Genomic DNA, 9221 nt, shown 5'->3' on the forward strand with positions numbered 1-9221 from the left:
CTTCTAAATTAAACAAACAAAAATCCTTTTCTCGTTAGCTTTTAAAGACATGTATATTTCTTCCACACCTAGTGCTCAATACATGATCTTATTTAAGTGAGTAGTTGGAAAAGTACCAAAAACTTATTACATACTTACATTGGCAAAAAAAAAAAACCAAACAAACCTGCATTTTTTATGAACCCCAGGATTTATGAAGACAACCCCCACTCCATCTCTGGGGGCCAGCTGGGCTATTAGGAGTTGGGAAGATTTTTGACCAGAGTGGAAAGTCCTAGAAATCATTCATAAGCCCCATCAATCAGCCCAATGCTGGGCCAGTGGCCATAGCAGAAACGTGTCTAAAAATTTTTTTGATTAGTTAAAACAGTGATTCATTTAATTGTAGATTTTCACTCAGAGAGAGTGGCATGTGTTCGGGGTTTTCTTTGTTTTGGTTTGGTTTCTTTGTTTTTTTTTTTTTTTTTTTTTTTTTTTTTTTTTTTTTTTTTTTTATTTAATTTTTATCTAATGTTGCTTTCACATTTCAGAACTACTCTTGACTTCTAGGATTTATCCCAATTAACAGACATCCCTTATCCAAATACATCTGTTACTCTTAATAATACATTACAAACACTTTTTCACCATGGGTAAGAGAACACATATACAAATGCACTTCTGAAAGGGAGAGAGATGCTTAAAAGTGACTTGTTTACTGGAGTTCTGTGTAATGGTAGGTCATATTCAGGAGCTGTGGTATTACTTACCACACACACTGGGGTCCCAGTAAATACAGTGCTGAGCTGCCGAAAGAGTGACATGCAGTGCTTACTAACAAGGAAACATGTATAGTTGCCTATGAGAAGAAATGCTGATATTCCAGAGTTGTTTGGTTTTTTTTTTCCTTTCCAGTTGTAAGAAAGTATCCAGAAAGAAGAGAAGTGCAACCAAGTCTGGCTCAGCATACCTTCTGCCAAACTCCTAAAAAACTGATCTGAAGAGGGCTAAATAGCTGGAAAAAAACCATGTGATGAAACAGGTGCAATTCCTTCCATAGGGAACAACATTAATTTTCTAGTCACATGTTTCCAGAGCCCAAATCATTAACACTTTCTATCTCTCTCATTGTGTCCTCTTCCCCTTTTTTTTTTTCTCGATATTCATCACCAAAAAAAAAACCCCAAGCAAATCAGCCTTCCCTGCATAGAAAGCTACACCACACCAATCAGTGCTGTACATCACTCTGCCAGGCTCTTTCCATGCATGTCAGCGTTAAATGATGACATTATTTTTAGGATTTTCCTTGTGACTGAAGCTCTTTGCCCCAGCATATGGGACTCCCTGCTCTTGGGCAAGCTGCCCCAGCCATCAAGGTCTGTGAAACTTCTGCAGCACTTCATGCAAACCAGAGCAAGGCAGGAGGCTCTCCTTGCTGCAAAGGTGTTATTGTACCATGTGTTCCACTTTAAATATACGCATATATGTGTATATACACACCCCCCCCGCATATACACGTATGTATATATTTATACTCAGTAGGGAGTTTTAGTTTGCTTACCAACAATACATAGCTTAAGAACTGCCTCCTCGTTCATACGTATTACTGAGAAATATCTTGAGGAGGCCTTCTGAACTTGAAAGTTCAGCATTAAATTAAAAATTAATATGCCTTTCAGGCCTACTTGCACATGAAATCCATTGGAGCCCAGTTGCTGCACGTGTGGGGCGGTGCCAGGCTGGCTGTCAGATGCACGCAATGCTTGATCAGACTCAACTGCTGACAGGAGCTTCATCCAAGGCCTTGTATCTGCAGCCAGAAGGAAAAAAGATGTCTACTTTAGGTTGGCAGGAACTTAACCATTAGAGTAGGATCTTTACTCACAGTGTTTTTTTTCTCAGTATTACACAGTGCATGGAATACAGAGGATTTTGCTCTGCATTTTAATGAAGACCTGTGGCAATGGCAGAAATTTTCATTCAAGGATTTCCCAGGCCTGCAAGAATGACTTGGCTTGAAGGATTGTGTGTCCAAACACAGAGATTACCCAATACAATTTGTACTTTACTGGTGCTCATTAGTCCTAGTCCTGTGAATCAAGAGCTCTGTTGGGTAATCTTAATTATATTTTGGTGACATGCACGGATTCAAAAGATTCTTCAGGATTAATTTGAGTACAAAGTGGTACTGGATGACTATTCGAGAGCTCTGCATCATTTTCCCTTTTTAAAAGATTGTGCAAGGAAAAATTTGCAATGTACAAGAAGACAAAGGAATTACAGGAACAACCCTTCACACTGGATGGATTTTCAGACAGTCATTCCATAAGCAGTACTTGTCAGAGGAGCCCAGAGATCAGGGAGCTTGCATGACAGCAGTGACCTTGCTACTCGGGGCCAGTCACTGTTTTTGGCATCAGAATATCCCATTGCTATTCCCATCTCTTTTCCCCAAAGCATGGGAACCAAGGCATATAGCTGAGGATGTTATCCTACATTAGAAAAACAGCCTCAAAAGGTAGTCTAATATTTCTTATTCAATTAAAAATCCTCTCACTTCAGGCACGGAAGCAGGCAATGATATCTTCTCTTTAATCCCATTGAAGAGATCGCTCTTTCATGTGAGAAAAGAGGTGTTGCCTGAGAACCCCAGCAAGCTCCACACATAAAACTGCACTAGAAATTTTGGTAGGTGGATGTTGCCAAAGGGCAAAACAAGGAATGAAGCTGTTGGCTTCAAATGGAAGTCTGGTAAGCAGTGGAAGCCCATGTAACTCAGAGTCTGTCGTCTCAGTGACCAATCCTTTAAAAGACTTGTCATTATAGATTTGGGCTGGCTTTACCTGTGATGTTCCTTCCTGCATCTCTGCTTTCATCTGTGGTTCAGATTATAGTGACTAGCCCATACATGTTACTGGACAGCAGGATTATTGTTGTTTTTGATGTATTACACCATCAGGCAAGCTGTTGGGACAGAACAGCTGTGCAAGTTGGAGCTAGCCTCCTCCCAATTAGCTGCTTGGTCGTTCTGCTTCTCGGTTAGAAACTCACATCTCTCCAGCTTTGCATCTGTACTTGCTTATTTCAGCTAACAAAAGAGGGTCCAGAGCACAGATCTGATGGTCAGCAGCTCTGGAGTTACATGCTGGATCATCTCTATTCCCTATTGCACTGCTCCTCTGTTTTCCCTTGGGAAAATGTGGACACCACTGTTCACCTGCATTACAAGTACCACTTGTGCAGGGCTTTGGAGAGGGGTTACAGCATACTCTGGTAACTGATGTTGATTTTATAGAGTGTCTGGGCCCATCAAGCAAAATAAATTAACATTTAAAGACTAATTCACAAATTAGTTTTAATCTATTTCTCACAAACACTGCCACTGGCAAAGCACCACTAGGATGCCTGGTCTTTTGGGCTCCTCACCAGTCTGGGAGTCTTTCCTAGCAGCTCACACACACTGCATGTTGTGATGACCACGCTGTGCAGCACAGATTTTGCAGTCAAGGCTCTCTTAGAGCTGGCTTGTGTGCACTGAAGTGCTTCAGAAACACCCAGCTTTACTTTTCCCAGTCTGTTAGAGTAGGGAAAAGAAGGGAGAAAAGAAAAGGAAAAACTAGCCAAGCGGCAACAAAGGACTTGAGCAAAGCCCCAGCACGCTCCTGCAGGGGCTGCAGGCACTGCTGTGCATCTGCAGGGAGGACACAGTGCTCCAGCAGCAGTGTGATCCTGCATGCTTTGGAATGGTTCCACCCACACAAACAAATTACAGGGTGCTTGCTGGCCACACAGATAAAATGCAGGGTGCTGCTGAGTCCCTGTTATTCCATGCAGCCAGAGGTAGCACTGCATTTCTGAGCTGTAGTTCTTATTTCAGTGCAGCTCCTCTTTTACATGTGCATGTACACATCATCCCACTTCACTAATTCCACAGCCAGGTCCCATCCTAGATCTCGTTTCCCTTGCCCTGCTCCATGAAAGACCAGGATTTGGATTTCCCTGATTTCAGCAGTGAATGCATCACTGATCATCCTGGTCCTCTTGGTCTTGGACAGCTTTTCCACTCTTTGTCAAGTTTGTTGTAGCTACAACTAAAGTGCTTCATCCATCTGGGGCAGAACTAGTTCAAGCAGACTAGGCAGGGGAGCAGATACACATTCCTATTCTAAACAAAATAGCCTTTCAGCAAATAATTCACCTTAAAATAAGAGAGATTTATTCCCTAGCCTTACTCAAAGACACTATATAAAACCAGTTTTAATGAAACCAAGAAGTTCAAGTCAGGAAGGGAAAACACTGATTTTGGCAAAAGAAGTTATCAGAGGAAAAATCAGTCTCAAGGGAAACCAATACCAAATAAATGTAGCTCCAAAATTAACATTAAAACCCTCAAAATCTCATTTTCAGTACATCTAGTATTTATATCAGTGCAAAGCCAAGCACAAATCCAAAACCAGAATAAAGACTGCTACTGTCCTTGAATTAATCCCTAAGAGCTAGTAGATAGGTAGATATCCACAGCAGAGGTCAGAAAGGTGCAGAGCATTTTCAGTAGCTAGTTTGGTTTTTTTTTTAGTATTGGTATTTTACAGAAAGGTATTTTCTCTTCCTGAGGATTAGTGTAATCAGCCACAGAAGAAGTCAGACCAACAATTTAAACTGTGTGCTGAATCTCTTTAAACATCTAATGCCGGCTGTTTCGGCTATATTGTTTTGAGCTGGGAGGCGGGGAGGGGATGGGGAGGACCTTCCTGAATTACAATGTAATTTCACTCTATAGAAATACACAATGAAATAAGAATACACAATAAACATCAGAAAGTGCATCCTCAGGTTTACTTGGTAGCATAGAGCTTGGCTCCTCTCTCTGCACGTCATCTCAACACACCCGACCTTTCACGTTTGTTCATCGTTGACTGGATGAAAGGGGGCGGTTTAAGGCTGAAAGGAAAATGATGGAGATTTTGGGGATCCACCAGGTGACAGCCACTCCCCCAACACACGATGCAGCTGCCCTCCAAGTACAAGTGTCTGGCTAGTCAGGTGCTGGTTAGATCATCAGCAACGCCTCCGGTTTCAAAAGCAGAGATCAAAAAGGAGATTGCAGTTGTAGGCAGAGACACAGGAAACACAGGGCTACCTCCAACTACCTCTTCCTACTTGCTATCAGCTGGTCTGTATCTGAGTTTCTTATTCCAGCAGCTCTCTCTATACCACGGGCAGGTGGGTCACTTGAAATCTCCAGTTAAGCCCTTACCCCTTGTACAGCCCATTACAAAAAATAAAGCTGCTGTAACAGTCAAAAAGCACCTATCACCTTCCTCACTCCTGATCACAGCATTTCTCCCTGTGCAGGAGGAACGGGAACCTTCATCCCACTGTGCCTCTAAAGAGCAACAGGTACACACTGTGCACAGAAGCAAGCACAGTATCGTGCCTTCACTAGAATCTAAATTTCTTCTTTAGAACTCTCATTCTTTTAACTTATCAGCCATCATGCCTTAAACATTTATAAAGTCCTGGTTAATAGCCCTTCTACTTGACAGATAACAGTTTCCCTAGAGTTCCTTAGCTGACTCTCTCGGCCGTTTGGACCTCTCTTGTACATCACAGATTTCCACCTAAATTTTCCAGCAGAGTTTACTCCTCCCTATTTAGGATTCGCTACTTACTTTCAAACTTTACTTCTCTTGCTTAAGCAAGGGGATTTTTTTTTCTATGCTTCCTCCTTTTCCCAAAGTGCATCGCAGTCGAAGCTCTGGTCCAGTTCTTCTTGGGGATCATGGGAGCTGTAGCCATCTGAAAACTCAGACCTAGAGCTGTAGAACAGTTAGTCCCTAACAACAGAAAAGGATATTAGACTTCAACTTTGCACAGAATGGATCCAAGTATTTTTCAGTCAAAGTTATTACACGAGATATAGCTCACAGATTCAGCTGAAATGAGGAAAGCCAGAGTAAACATGTATTTGCTAATAATGGTGTGTGAAATCTAACCATGCTGTATATTTAGTACTATTCCAAAACATTACTTGGAGGAATAAAAGCAGCAAGGAAGCTGAATGTTACATCTGAAGGACCAAAGCATCAGTGGTGGGTGGTTTGGTGGGAAAGGGTAGCCAAGAAGAAAGCTCATTGGAAGACAGAGCTGTTTGACTGGAACGAGGCTGGATGTGATGCAGGCTGGGACATAAAGTGAAGAAAACCCAACAACACATTTATAAGACTTGCAGTTTAACAGTTACAGGCCTTAATACCTGCAGCCATGGGAAACCTGGGTCCACCTCTTAAGCACAAACCCCCAGATATTTAATTTGAAGCGATGGAGAATAGCTGGGTTATCATTTCCAAAACTTAAAGGAGCAACATCTCACAATATAAAAGCCAAATAAAGCTAGAGCCAGTATTCACCATTTGCATTGACATTATCAGGGATGTGCTGCTAAATTGCTTTGGGTTCTTGAGCTGGGCCCTTGGGAGTTTTTTGAGTTACACAGCAGATGGTAGGTGGCATGAATATTATGGGAAAGGCCCTCTTTAAAGCACAGGGGAGGGACACTGCTGGGATGGAATGGAAGTACACCACAGACCCTCAGACACAACCTCGTTTAACAGCACGGCCTGCACAGGCTGGTCCTATGCTATTTCTTCATTTGACACAAACAGCACCTTCACATTTGCAGTTACTTTTCCAAAGGAACAAGATGCCAGAAAGTGACCAAACAGCTCCATATGCTAATTTGTTTGAGCTACATGACTCAGAGTACAATACAGATGCCATAGCACAGCACCGAAGATTGATGAGCCTTGGCTTTTACCCATTTTTGCATTATTCTTGACTGCATTCTTGCAGTCTCCTGGATAACTGTGCTGTCTGTGAGCTGCAATAGAAAAGAGCCTGGTCCAGGCAGTTGAGACAAATGATTCTTTGTAGCTCATTCCAATGATGTTAAAGCTGGAACAAATTTCATTAAGTAGCAATCAGAGGGGGAAAATACAAGTAATGAGCAATTTTCTGTGCAGAAAGCAAAGATATTGGATTTTAGCTCTTGAAAATAAGTAGCAATGCAAGAGGCAAGCTGAAGAAAATACCCAGAGGAACATGCACCAAGACTTGAACCAGAAAGTTTCAGGCAAATGTACCCCCAGGGCCAGTTTCTCCTTTGCATGAGACATATTTTCCCCAGCTCGGGCAAGGGAAGTGTCAGGGTGGATCACACACAGGGAGAGCACAGCTCCATGGCAGCACACGTGGAAAGCCAGGGGAGAGGGAACGATGCCAAAGACTATCCAGCTCTCAGAGAAAATCCTTCATTTTCTTCAGTTCCATCCCCAGCAGTGTGCTGTCAATAGGTTTTGGATCTGAGCTGGCAACTTTTCCCATCAGTTTGGCAAAACTGATTTAAGTATTACTGACCTGGCCTCCCATCTCCAGCTCAGCTTAACAGATAAGCAGAGGAGCTGGGGTTTTGAAAGCTTTCTTGAGGGTAAAGCCTGTACTAGTACAGTTTTACTATTGTTGAGTTAGTCTACATTAATGTTATTTAAATTTTGCCCAGGGTCTTTAATAAGAATTCAAATATAACCCTTGGGGGTTTTAAATATGTATTTTTACAATTGGAGCCATCCAAACTATGCAGGGCAGAACATCTCCTGAGTTTATTTTTATTCCTAATCTAGACTCTGCATCAGCTGTCTTCATGGTTTGGTAGTGTGAAGTACTGGAAGCCTACCAATGCATATATATATATATATATATATATATATATATATATATATATAAAACTTCATTTTTGGTTCCCATCGGTAGAAGGACAGATTCTTCTTCCCTCTGAGTCTCTAAAAAGTCGCTGTGCAGGCTAATTCAAGACAAATGTGAACACATGATGTCTGAACAACGGATGTAAGGCTCTGTTTGAAGGCAGCATGCTGAAAAGGCCTGCGTCCTCAGGGGTCTTCTGCAGGAGAGAGCGCTGGCAACCACTTGGAGAAAGGATTCTGTTACTGCTGTGGTATTTTGGGCTCCAGACTGCAATGTTTAGAATGTGCTCTGCTCAGACGGTTACGGGAGCAGCCCCTCCACCACGGCAGCTAACACATGGCTTTGCGTTGCTGGTGAAGATCACACGACAGGGAGAAACAGAAGAGAAAGGAGGATGGCCTTGCATACACAGACCATGACGGTCTGTGACTGCATTCTCCAAGGCTGTAACCAGAAGCTATAAATTGCTGTATTGCATATTTTCACTTCTCATCTAACTGAAAAAGCAGTGTATACAGTTTTGCAGATGGCCCATTTATTTTGCAGAACTACCCAGAGCTCAAGGATGCTGTTTAGAACTAGCTGGAGACAAGCACAACAAAAGGCCAGGGGAAATGGGATCTTGGTATAATTAATTGTCAGGTATGGCTGAGTATCTTTTTTGCAAGGCCACAGCACTACCTTTCTGAATTAATGAATCTTTTGCCACAAATGCAGAAAAAATATAAGGCACACTTGCTCAAAAACTGCCAGGAAGTTTGCAGAATTTTACAGCAGCACAGTCCTTAGCCTGCTGTTTGGACTTCCATCCTCAGCACTGCATGCTGAGTGGGTTATGGGAAGAAGGATAGGCCATGTGCAGGTGAAGCCCGTGGAGGACTTTTCAGCCATGCTACATCTGAAAGCATCACGAGCCCTCACGAGGAGAGGGACCAGGGGAATTCCAGCATGCAGTTCTCTCTGAAGCTACCCCCATCCACCCCATATGTCTTGGAAAGCAAGAAACCCTCTGAAACTAAAGCCATCTGCTTGAGCCTCTCCTTTCCGTACCCAAATATACCTGCTCTGCTGCAGCAGGTGTCACTTTGTGTCAGTGCCAGAGGTCCGGTATAGTCTGGGAGATGTGAATGCACTGCACCAGGGGAGACCACAAACACCATCACCAGAGCACAGCAACAGATTGGAAAGGGGAGTATTGTTGTCTTCATTTTACACAGAGTGGGCTGAGATACAGAAACATGTTGGGTTTTCTGTCTTTGGTTAAAGACTGGTAATTACAAACAGAGATAGCTGCTGATCTCAACATTCTAGGAAGTATTCCACTGTGCCAAAGAATAAAGAATTTTTAAAGAGTCACACCAGAAGTGTATTACAATTTTTTTCTCTCTTTCTTTCTGTTCTTCTATTAGGAAGAGTTCTGTTATCCACCTGGAGATGACAGACGTAGCCAAGGGCCCATGAAGGACCATGGACTATGAAGA

Source organism: Empidonax traillii, unplaced genomic scaffold (genome assembly GCF_003031625.1).
Source record: "Empidonax traillii isolate 1590-97213 ecotype Southwest subspecies unplaced genomic scaffold, ASM303162v1 scaffold1548:size177740, whole genome shotgun sequence".
NCBI classification, from domain to species: domain Eukaryota; kingdom Metazoa; phylum Chordata; class Aves; order Passeriformes; family Tyrannidae; genus Empidonax; species Empidonax traillii.